This window comes from Rhincodon typus, chromosome 18 (assembly GCF_021869965.1).
Source record: "Rhincodon typus isolate 14 chromosome 18, sRhiTyp1.1, whole genome shotgun sequence".
In the NCBI taxonomy this organism is placed as follows: domain Eukaryota; kingdom Metazoa; phylum Chordata; class Chondrichthyes; order Orectolobiformes; family Rhincodontidae; genus Rhincodon; species Rhincodon typus.
The window spans coordinates 54317790-54329915 of record NC_063349.1 but is presented as its reverse complement, the minus strand read 5'-3'; the positions used below and the strand labels follow the sequence as shown (position 1 = coordinate 54329915).

General features: G+C 44.3%; 1 protein-coding gene across 3 annotated transcripts in view; it reads right to left on the bottom strand.

The window, feature by feature from the left end:
• The window catches only part of mdm2 (MDM2 proto-oncogene), a 113187-nt gene that overhangs the window by 51587 nt on the left and 49474 nt on the right, over positions 1 to 12126 (bottom strand). The window lies entirely within an intron of this gene.

Genomic DNA, 12126 nt, shown 5'->3' with positions numbered 1-12126 from the left:
CCACTGCGAAGCCTCTTCTAAGGATGCCTACCCTGAAGAAGTTACCCTCCTCCCTCCAAAACAACCTCAGTGGATCTCTTCATCCCCGCCTCTTTGACCTGTCTGTCTCCTCTCCACCTATCTTCTCCTCTATCCATCTTCTATCCGCCTCAATCTCTCTCCCTATTTATTTCAGAACCCCCTTCCCCTCCCCCATTTCTGAAGAAGGGTCTAGGCCCGAAATGTCAGCCTTCCTGCTCCTCTGATGCTGCTTGGCCTGCTGTGTTCATCCAGCTCTGCACCTTGTTATCTCAGATTCTCCAGCATCTGCAGTTCCTGCAATCTCCAATGGTACATTTGAATCAGAGAAAGTACTCCCTCAACCGTGTCTCCCACATTTCCCGCAACTCATCCCTCACACCCCGTCCCCGCAATAACAACCAAAAAGGAATCCCCCTCGTCCTCACGTACCACCCCACCAACCTCCGGATCCAATGCATAATCCTCCGACACTTCCGCCATCTGCAATCCGACCCCACCACCAAAGACATCTTTCCCTCCCCACCCTTATCTGCTTTCCGGAGGGACCACTCTCTCTGTGACTCCCTTGTCCGCTCCACACTCCCCTCCAGCCCCACCACACCCGGCACTTTTCCCTGCAACCGCAGGAAGTGCTACACCTGCCCCCATACCTCCTCCCTGACCCCATCCCAGGCCCCAAGAAGACCTTCCACATCAAGCAGATGTTCACCTGCACATCTGCCAATGTGCATCCGCTGTACCCGTTGTGGCCTCCTCTACATCGGGGAAACCAAGCGGAGACTCGGGGACCGCTTTGCAGAACACCTACGCTCGGTTCGCAATAAACAACTGCACCTCCCATTCGCGAACCATTTCAACTCCCCCTCCCATTCCTCAGACGACATGTCCATCCTGGGCCTCCTGCAGTGCCACAACGATGCCACCCGAAGGTTGCAGGAACAGCAACTCATTTTCCGCTTGGGAACCCTGCAGCCCAATGGTATCAATGTGGATTTCACAAGCTTCAAAATCTCCCCTCCCCATACCGCATCCGAAAACCAGCCCAGCTCGTCCCCGCCTCCCTAACCTGTTCTTCCTCTCACCTATCCCCTCCTCCCACCTCAAGCCGCACCCCCATCTCCTACCTACTAACCTCATCCCACCCCCTTGACCTGTCCGTCCTCCCTGGACTGACCTACCCCCTCCCTAACTCTCCACCTACACTCACCTTTACTGGCTCCATCCCCGCCCCTTTGACCTGTCTGTTTCCTCTCCACCTATCTTCTCCTCTATCCATCTTCTATCCGCCTCCCCCTCTCTCCCTATTTATTTCAGAACCCCCTTCCCCTCCCCCATTTCTGATGAAGGGTCTAGGCCCGAAACGTCAGCCTTTTTGCTCCTATGATGCTGCTTGGCCTGCTGTGTTCATCCAGCTCCACACCTTGTTGTCTCCAATGGTACATTGTCTGGTTTCCCACACTCTTCAGTGTTTCAGGCTGTGACAACCTCTGACAGCTGCTCATACACTTGTGTGGTCCTCTCATCATGTTTTAGCCTGAAGTAATTCACAAAAGCATACCCACATGGCTGAAATGACTTTGCACCCTCTGAGGTCCCCTCCTTTTCTACCAAGATCGATAGATATACGCCAGAGGCAGAAGGTCTTTATTGGATGACGTGTGGGTGTGAGTGAAAAGATCAAAGAACCATAGAAATGTATAAAACAAGAGCAATTAGACCATTTTGCCCATTGAGCCTGCTCCACCATTCAATATAATCATGGCTAAATCTCTTTCTCAATGCCATAATTCTACTCTCACCCCATCCTCCTTCATACCTTAAATGTACAGAAAATTATTTATTTTTTAAATATATTCAGTGACTTGATCAGTGATAGAGCATTTCACAGGTTCACCACACTCTGTGTTAAGAACTTTCTCCTTATCTCAGTTCTAAATGGTCTACTTCATATCTAAGAAGTGACTCCCCACTTCTCTCGACACCTCAGCCATTACTCTGCATGCATTCTGCCCAACCAGTCAAAACCTTAAACATTTCAATGTGATCCTTTCTCAGCCTTCTAAACTCCAGTGAATCCAGGTTCAGTTGACTCAATCACCAAACTTGCCATCCATAAATCAGTCTGTAGAAGTTTACGACAGAAGGGAGAAATGAAAACATTAAACTAATGCAAAAGCTGAATTCAGTTTCAAAGAAACCTGACTGAAGTTAGAAGAAAGACTAGATTCTCCTTGAAAAATGATTTAAACAAACCAGCTCAGGGAACAAGTTCCCTCAGTGTGAGGTTTTTAGTTTAATCTCAGTTGTGTGAGTCAAAGGAGAAAATCTTCACAACTCATGGGACCCGAACTGAGAAGAAACTGTTAATTCAGACATAAAGATTTGAAAGGGAAGGAAAGTTTTTCTGGATTTTGCTTAACAGTAAAGTGATTGTATTGGGAAGTAGATGAGATTTTGTTCTGCAGTATGTTTTGAACCATTCATACTATCATATGTAGATAGCTTGGTTTGTTTTATTTTTCTGTTGCATAATAAACTATATTTTATTGTCAAAACTAAAACTGTGGCCTGGTGTGCTTATAATTCAGTCAAAGACTGCCACATTAAATGAAAGAAAAACAAAATATGGTCTATCAGGCCAGATTTCATTCTGGGATCTGACTTATTCAGTAGTAACATCATCTGGGATTACAACCGTACCAAATCTAGAACAGTCTTCTTCAGAGATGGGGGAGGGATGAGAGAGCTCTGAAATAAATAGAGAGAGGAGGGGTGGGGCTGGGGAAGGTAGGTGGGATGGTGATAGGTGAGTGCAGGGAGGGAGTAGTGGGGATTGGTCATTGGGATGGATGGGGTGGATAGGTGGGAGAGAAGATGGACAGGTTGTGTCAGGTCAAGGAGGTGGGGATGAGCAGGAGGGTTGGACATGGGATGAGGCCGGGCCTGGGGAGATTTTAAATCTGGTGAATCCCATGTTTAGGCCATTGTGCTGTAGGCTCCTGAGGCGATGTTGCTCCTCCAGTTTGTGGGTGGTGTCATTGTGGCACTGGAGGAGGCCCAGGATGGACATGTCACCCACTGAGTGGGAGGGGAAATTAAAATGTTGGCGACCGGAAGGTGTTGTTGTTTGTCGCTTGCAGAGCACAGAAGCTCTACGAACTGGTCTCCGAATCTACGCTTGGTCTCACCGATATAGAGAAGGCCACATCGGGAGCAGCGGATACAGTAGACCAAGTTGGCAGATGTACAGATGAACCCCTGTCAGATATGAAAGGTGTTCTTTGGGCCTTGAGTGGAAGTGTGGGAGGAAGTGTAGGGGCAGGAGTAGCACCTGCTGCGGCGGAAAAACTGTTTGACGTCCAAGCGTGAGCAGTATTCATTGATGTGTGGGCGGAGGGGAATGAGGGTGAGTCCTTTACTGAGGACTAACCATTTGTCCTCAGTGAGGGGGAGGTCTTGGGGGATGGTGAAGACCCAGCATGGCTTAGGGCTAGGACTGGGTGTAGATCTGGTGGCTGTGGGGGTGGAGTTAGGGGCGATGTTGGCGGTGGGTGGGGCGTGGCGTCGACAGATGGGGCATCGGCTGCGGAAGTGATGATGTCCTTGATGTTGGTGGCGGGAGCAGCATCAGCAGGGGCATCCTTGATGTTGGCAGTGCTCTCGGTCTCGGCGATGGAAGCGGCTCCGTTCACGGTGTGGGTGGCGGCAGATGAGGCATGGTTTGCAGCACCAGATGTGACGTGAAAGGCGTCAGCGGATGTGACGAGATTCGTGGTTCAGCGGGTGATGCGATGGTGACCACATGGTCAATGATGCCAGGCACATTGTGCAGGAGGTGTTGGGTAGGGTTGAGGACTTGGGGAGTGGAAGAGGCCTGTGTTTGGTGGCAGGCACCGGTAAGTTTACTACATCAACTTTACTAACACCTTTTACCCCAACCTCAAGTTCATCTGGACCATCTCTGATATCTCTCTCTCCTTCCTGGACCTCTCTGTCTCCATCTCTGGTGACAGCCTCGAAACTGATATCTAATTCAAGCCCACCGACTCCCACTGCTACCTAGACTACACCTCTCACCCACCTTTCTGCAAGAATGCAATCCCCTGCCCCCAATTCCTCTGCCTCTGCTGCGTCTGCTCTCAGGATGGGGCGTTCCACTCCTGAACATCCCAGATGTCCTCGTATTTCAAGGACTGCAACTTCCTCCCTTTGGTGGTTGAAAATGTCCTCAACCGCATCTCTTGGTTTCCCGCACCTCTGCCCCACACCCCCTCCCTGCAACAAAAACAAAGACAGAATCCCCTTTGTCCTCAGATATCACCCCATTAACCCCTAGATTCAATGTATCATTCTCTGCCACTTCTGCCACCTGCAATCCAGGTTGGAATTGTCCTGCTTCATGTGTACAGGACATACCTGGATAATTTTCCATATTTGTTAAGTAGATACCAGTGTTGTAACTGTATTGGAACAGCTAGGCTCGGGAGTGGAAAGTTCTGGAGCATTAGTCTTCAGTACTATTGCCGGAATGTTGTCAGAACAATACCTCCAACCATTTCTTGATATAAGAAGTGAATCGAATTGGCCAAAGACTGATGGAGGACCACTGGAGGAGACTGAAATGGATCACCCACTCGGCACTTCTGGCTGAAGACTGCTGTGAATACTTCAGCCTTATCTTCTGCATTGATATGCTGGGCTGTTCCATCTTTGAGGATGGGGATATTTGTGGAGCCTCCTCTTTCAGTGAGTTGTTCAATTGTCTACAGCCATTCACAATTGGATGTGGCAGGGCTGCAGAGTTTAGATCTGAACTGTTGGTTGTGGGATCACTTAGCTTTGTTTATCATTGCTGCTTGGCACACAAGTAGTCCTGTTCGGTACCTTCACCAGCTTGACACTTCATTTGGAGGTATGCCTGATTCTGCTCCTGTCATGCTCTCCCGCACTCTCCATTGTACCAGGGTTAATCCCCTGCCTTAATGGTAATGGTTGAGTGAGGGATATGTCGGGACATGAGGTTACAGATTGTGGTGGGATACAATTCTGCTGCTGTTGATGTCCCACAGCACTTCATGGATGCCCAGCTTTGAGTTGCTCGATTTGTTTGAAATCTGTCCCATTTAGCATAGTGATAGAGCCACGTGACATGACGGAGGGTATTTCCAATGTGAAGGAGGGACTTTGCCTCTGCAAAGACTGTCTAGTGGACACTCTTACCAATACTGTTATGGATAGATGCATTTGCAGCTCGCAGATTGATAAGGATAAGGTCAAATCTTGTTGGTTTTATGCACAGATTGCTAGGAAAGATAGTACCAACAGATTCAGTTGAATAGATCTTTCAAAGAACCACACAGTGATGAGAGCTTGAATGGCTTCCTTTTATGCTGTCCATGCCCTGCAGTTTTGAGGCAATTTTTTTTTGCATGTTAGCATCAATAAATCTTTGCATGATGTAAAGAGGTACAAAAGGCCTTATTAGAGACAAAAGGTATTTAAAGTATTTTTCTAGAACAGCACAGAATTATACTAGCAAGTGCTGTAAATGCAAAAATAATTACATTGTGACAATACAGCTTTAACCGATTAGCTAAAAGAGCAGCTGCCCCTCCTTTTGCGAAGATGCTTACTCGTGCTGTACAGAAATAACATATCCCTCATATGCTTGGGGAATTTCTATAAATAACAATTTAAACTGACGATGTACAATGTGGCTTTATAATCCTGCCAAATATTCAACTGTTTGAGTGAAAAATAGCTCTTGAAATATAATCTAAATGTCAAATTTGTGGAAAATGGAAGGAGCAGTGAGGGCTGAGTACTTGATTAAAACAAATGACTCAGCCCAGAAATTGTGCTTTTATACAATAAAATCCTGGATGAATCAAGAGGCCAATGGCAGGAAAGCTGCATGACCACACTCTGACTGCTACAAATGCACCAGTCTGATACAGCCCACAACACAGACATCAGAAGAGAAAAAGGAAAGCTTTGTAAAAAGGCCAGAACATGAATCAGGACAGCAGAAAATGCAGGAATTTGAACATGCAAGGTAAGCACACAGGCCATCAAAACCAATGGCTTAAATCTTAATTAAAACAAAAATACATTTGCCAAAATAACTTGATTTAGATGAATGTTTGATTTAAAATAAATTAGGCCCTAATATTACCTCTGGATCAGGCTATCACAAAGCAGTACTAACAGATTCCCTTGCTATGTTCTATTTTATGTAGTAATTTATAATTGTACATGGTAGCAATGTACAACCTACATGTACAATAACACGTAATACAGTGCATAATTCTTTTGAGAGACATAAAAAATATATGGGGAACTGAACCTATCTTAGATTGTTCCTAGGTATAGCTTTAGAACAATATTGCCAATCTATTAAAAAGCAAACCATAAAAGATACCAGGTTAAATTTACATCAGAAAAGGAAATTGTCCAGGATATTTATGGGAATGATTATTTGGTACGGGGAGGTGATGGCCTAGTGGTGTTATTGCTGAATTGTTAATCTGGAGACCCAGATAATCTTCTGAGGACCTGGGTTTGAATCCTGCCACAGCAGATGGTGGAATTTGAATTCAATAAAAATCTGGAATTAAGAGTCAAATGATGATCATGAATCCATTGCCGATTGTTGGGGGAAAACCCATCTGGCTCACTAATGTCCTTTAGAGAAGGAAACTGCCATCCTTACTTGGTCTGGCCTGCATGTGACTCCAGACCCACAGCAATGTGGTTGACTCTTAACTGCCCTCTGGGCAATTAGGGATGGGCAATAAATACTGCCCTAGCTAGTGACACCCCCTATCCCATGAATGAATAAAAAAAAGAATAAAGTAAATATTAATTACCCTATAAGGACATGCCACTGGGGAAAAGTAACCATTTATGGAATCTTCTGTACATGAGTTATCACAGTAGGTCCAATTCTTATGTAGACTGCAACTGATCGGTTTTTAAATTGCAAGTTATAGGTTAAACCACCACGTTTCTCCACGAAGAGAGCAGCCTTATGGTCTGGTAAGACTATAGTGACTTTTTTAATACTTTGAAAAAGAAAACATCAATAAGCATTGCTCTTGAGGCTTGAGAAGAATTTGCATTTGCTTTCACAGAGGATTCTTTCACTGGATATTGCATAACGGCTTTTTGTGATCACACTGCTTTTTGTGACCACATAATAGACAAAAGGGCTCAATGTACAATTGTGGCAGTTTGCACCTTATCAAACCAGTGCTGAACTGCACATTGTACATTGAACTGTTGTTCAAAAAGGAGCTTTGTTAATGCAAAACTACATTAGTTAATAGCTAGATACCAGCTGAGGTGAGATGAAGGTGGAGATCAGTGTGTGAGGGGTTAAGGCAAATATGAAGAAAAGCAAATTTTGTGGAAATTAGATTCTTTTTCCCCACTTGATTTTAAAATTATCCTTGTAAGTCCAACAGACTGCTAGATGGTGTTCCAATGAATATTGAAGATAACCTAGCCAGAATATTCAACGTATCCTTCAGCATAAAGGAAACCAGGGACATGTGTGGGGTTCTATTGAAAACAAAGGTGGGAGCCATGACTAACTATAAGTAAGACCATGTAAATAGGGGCAGGAGATGGCTGTTTGGCCCCTTAAACGTGCTCTGCCATTCAATAAGATCATAGCTGACACTCCTCACATCCACTTTTCTGCCTTTCCCCCATTACCCTTGATTCCCCAACTGATCAAGAATCTATCCATTTTAGCCTTAAATATACACAAGGACTCTACCCTCACAGCTCTCTGAGGTAAGGGGTTCCAAAGACTTCCGAGAGAAGAAATTCCCTTCATGCCAGCCTTAAATTGTTCCCCCTTAATTCTGAGACTATGCCTTCTGGCCCTAGACCCTCCCATGAGAAATATTCTCTCTTTTTTCACCCTGTCAAGCCCCTTAAGAATCCTATATGTTCCAATGAGATCACCTCTCATTCTTTTAAACTCCAATGAGTAGAGTCTTAACCTGTTTACCTTTGTTCATAAGACAATCCCTCCATATCAGGATCATCTTAGTACCCCTTCTCTGAACTGCCTCCAACAAAATAATATCTCCCTTTAAATAAGGGGAGGTGATGGTCTAGTAGTATTATTGCTAGACTACTATTCCAGAAACTCAGCTAATGTTCTGGGGACCTGGGTTCGAATACCACCACGACAGATGATAGAATTCAAATTCAACAAAAAAATCTGGAATGAAGAACCTACTGATGACTGTGAAACCCATATGGCTCACTAATGTCCTTCAGGAAAGGAAATCTACCATCCTCAACGAATAAAAACAGGAATTGCTGGAGGTATCTGTGGAGAGAAATCAGAGTTAACATTTCAGGTCAAGTGACCCTTTTACAGAATTGATGGTAGCTAGGAAAATGTCTGTTTAAATGCAGAAAGTAGGGTGGAGGGAGGAGGTAAGGAGTAAATGATAGCATAAAGTTTCCTATCTCTGCTTGAGGTTGGGTGTGGCAGCCCAGGATATATATGACAGAAAGATTGTGGTAAGAACAAGAACAAAAGCAACAGTGATTTCAACCATATCCTGCTGAGCATTGCGATAAAAGTATTTCCCCAAACTATCCTAATTTTATTGCAGATCCTGGTTGAACAGATCTTCCTTGAATTCCAGTTTGGTTTAAGACTGGAAGAATTACAATTGATATGATGTTCTCAGTCACGAGAAATGCTAAGACAAAGAAGATCACGAATTGTTGCATGGGGGTCGGTTATCTGAATGGCTGGTTTGCGATGATGAGTGACGCTAACAACATGTATGGTACAGTGGTTAGTACTGCTGCCTCACAGTGCCCGGGACACTGGTTGATTCCAGCCTTGGATGACTGTCTGTGTGGAGTTTGCACATTCTCCCCATGACTGTGTGGGTTTCCACCAGGTGCTCTGGTTTCCTCCCACAGTTCAAAGATGTGCAGGTTAGGTAGATTAGCCATGGTAAATGCGGATCCCGGGAATAGGGTGGGATGCTCTATGGATGGTTGGTGCAGACCCGATGGGCTGAATGACCTTTATCTGCACTGTAGGATCTATAACTCTAATTCCTGCACCAGCTGAGGTTATCATGAAGATCTTGCATTCTCAACTTTGTCCCTGTCCGAGGCATGGTGCCCCTCAGGTTAAACTCACCACCAGACATCTCTTTGTAATGAGATGGCAGCCCTAATATCCTCGGAGACTGTGGTGACCTTACTTTCATATATTGCCTTCATCAATCTCCCCAGTATACCTGTCCATATATGCAGGCATGGTCTACTTAAACTGTTGGAGAAAATTGACTGCCTGCCAGAGTTGTCAATGTGATCTCCTCTTACCATGACAACAGTGATGAGTAAGGCTAGCTATCACAGAGGCAAGATTAGAACTTTGAGATCTGCAGTGGAGTGAAACAGCTTTGGTATTCTGGAGCTGATACTCTTTGGGAATGTCTCCTTTCTGCTGTCATATGCCTTTAGATCATCTACAGAGGGCATCTAATTAGATACCAGAATTGACAGAAAGCTGTTTAGTCTTGCTCTCTTATACTCTAGGACAAAAGTGCACCAAGTCCTTAACTGACAGCTGCTCTATGTTGACAATAACACGCTAACATTCATAGGAAGAAACACTTCCAACAAAAAATGGACATGTCACATCTGTAATGACTTTTATTTCACCATATGGGTTGCATTGTAGGTCAGTGGTTAGCTTTGCTGCCTCACAGTACCACAAACCTGGGTTTGATTCCACACTTGGGGCAACAGACTGTGTGGAATTTGCACATTCACCCTGTATCTTCCTGTGTTTGTTCCAGGTGCACTGGTTTCCTCCCATAGTCCAAACATTTGCAAATTAAGTAGATTGGCCGTGTTAAATTGCTCATAGTGTCCAGGAATGTGCAGGCTACATGGATGAGAAATGCAGTGTTACAGGCATGGGTGTGTGGGTCTGGATGGATGCTGTTTAGAGGGTGATGTGGACTCGAGCTGAATGGCCTGCTTTCACTCTGTAGGGATTCTATAATTCTATCACATCAGCAAGACAAATTAAATTATCCAGCTTGTTGCTAAACCTCCATCTGTCGTCATTGAAAGAATGGTACTGGAGATAGTTGATATCTTTACATATATAAGCTCCACAATCACCAATCTGTCATTTGATGCTGAAGTCACAAAAAAGAAATTGTTATGTTGAACCTGAGTAAGAGAATGTGGAACAACAGCAACCTGATTGAGAATAACAAACTGCCTCTGGTAAACACGAGTCTGCATCACACACCTCTACAGTGATGACACCTGGGCAACAGGCTAGGCAAGAGAAAAAGTTGTGTCTGATGTATCCTTGGCATCTCTTGACAAGTTCACCAACTCAGAGGTCCAGGAGCTTTCTAATTCAGTATACAGTAATTTCTGAAACTCATCTGTTCTAGCTCAACCACATTCATCGAACAGATGATAGAAGTATACTCAAAGAACTTATGTACAGTGGTGAACTGTTCACTGGGCATGATCGCCTTGGTATCCATATCTATTTTAAGGAAACCTGCAATCAAGTTATGAACAAGTTAGCTATTAACACTGACAACTGGGAGACCGAGATGCGAGCAGAAACAAAAAGTTCAACTGGCCAAGAAGTGGAAAAGTTAAAACAAAGGCAAGCGAATCTTGCATCTTCTCATCCCACTGCCTTTCTCTGCCGCAAATGCAGCAGTGATTGCCTGGCCAGAGTCAGGCTTTTGAGCCTTACCTGATACTTAGCACTGCCACTAATAGCTGTTGTTCAATAAAATCTTTGTAATGATAAACTTCACTAGCTGATACCTGGATTCCAGTGTACCTTGTAAAGAGGAAAGCAGTTATGAAAAGTAGGAAATTTTAGTGATTGTTTGCTGTCAAAGTTTCCTTTAAGCACTATATTGATTAACCTGAATCCAGTATCTATTTTCTCCTGTAAATGAAGTACAGCAGAATGAATATTGATAAGTACAGGTTTAATCACACACCAATGTCTTCATTCATTCTGGTGGCGACCAAAAAATACTGTAGTGCCCAGTCTACCAGATGTTGAAGTACCAATGTGACCTTCCTTGCCTTGAAACTGGATTACACCATGCCTTTTCTACAGGGAAAGTGTTGTCTATCTCTCCTGAAAGCAATTTAGACAACCACAACCAGAATGTTATGAATGAATTGCCCATGTGTCCCACAATACTGAAGCGGTCAAATCAATACAAGCACAAGCCAGTAATGTAAAACAGTCCCAACTTTATGAGGGAGAAAATTACAATACCCTTTAATACTAAACATACTATCTCTAATCCTATTTGACCCCTTAAAGTTATAATACTTCCCTAGTCTCTTTGTAGATGTACGCAGTCACTTTCTCTCTGGCTCTGTCTCTGAGTCTGTGAAGCTGCTTTCTTCTTCTCTCACTCTGGATGGTCAACTCTTCTCTGCCTCTTGCCATGCTGGTCTCCTTGGAAGGCCTCAGACAATTCCAAGAGAGTGTCCAGGAGATTCCAAGAGAATGGTCTGCCGGTGACCCCTGTTTTTCTACCTTTCAAATCTTTTTGTGCAACTTTCTGCAGTTCTGGCCAATTAGGGAGATACACGTAATAGTTTGAAACAAGAGTTAATCATTTAGATGTAGTAGGAACTGCCGATGCTGGAGAATCTGAGATAACAAAGTGTAGAGATGAAGGGTCTAGGCCCGAAATGTCAGCCTTCCTGCTCCTATGATGCTGCTTGGCCTGCTGTGCTCATCCAGCTCTACACCTTGTTATCTCAATCATTTAGATGACATGCCACTGTTAGTTTCTTTGTTTAGCAGGACCTGGTGCCTTTCTGTCTGGGCTCTCCTTTGTTTAGTGAATAAATTGTTGGTAAATCTGTCCAGAATAACTGTTGCTTTTATATTATGCTAATGTCATTAGCACCTGGCTGCTGTGTTTGCACTGTGCCTGGATGTGTGGGTTTTGTGACTTCAGAGTTTTACTTGGCCAGTGTACACAACATCTCTTGCTGTTTGAGAGATAGTAGGAACTGCAGATGCTGGAGAATCTGAGATAACAA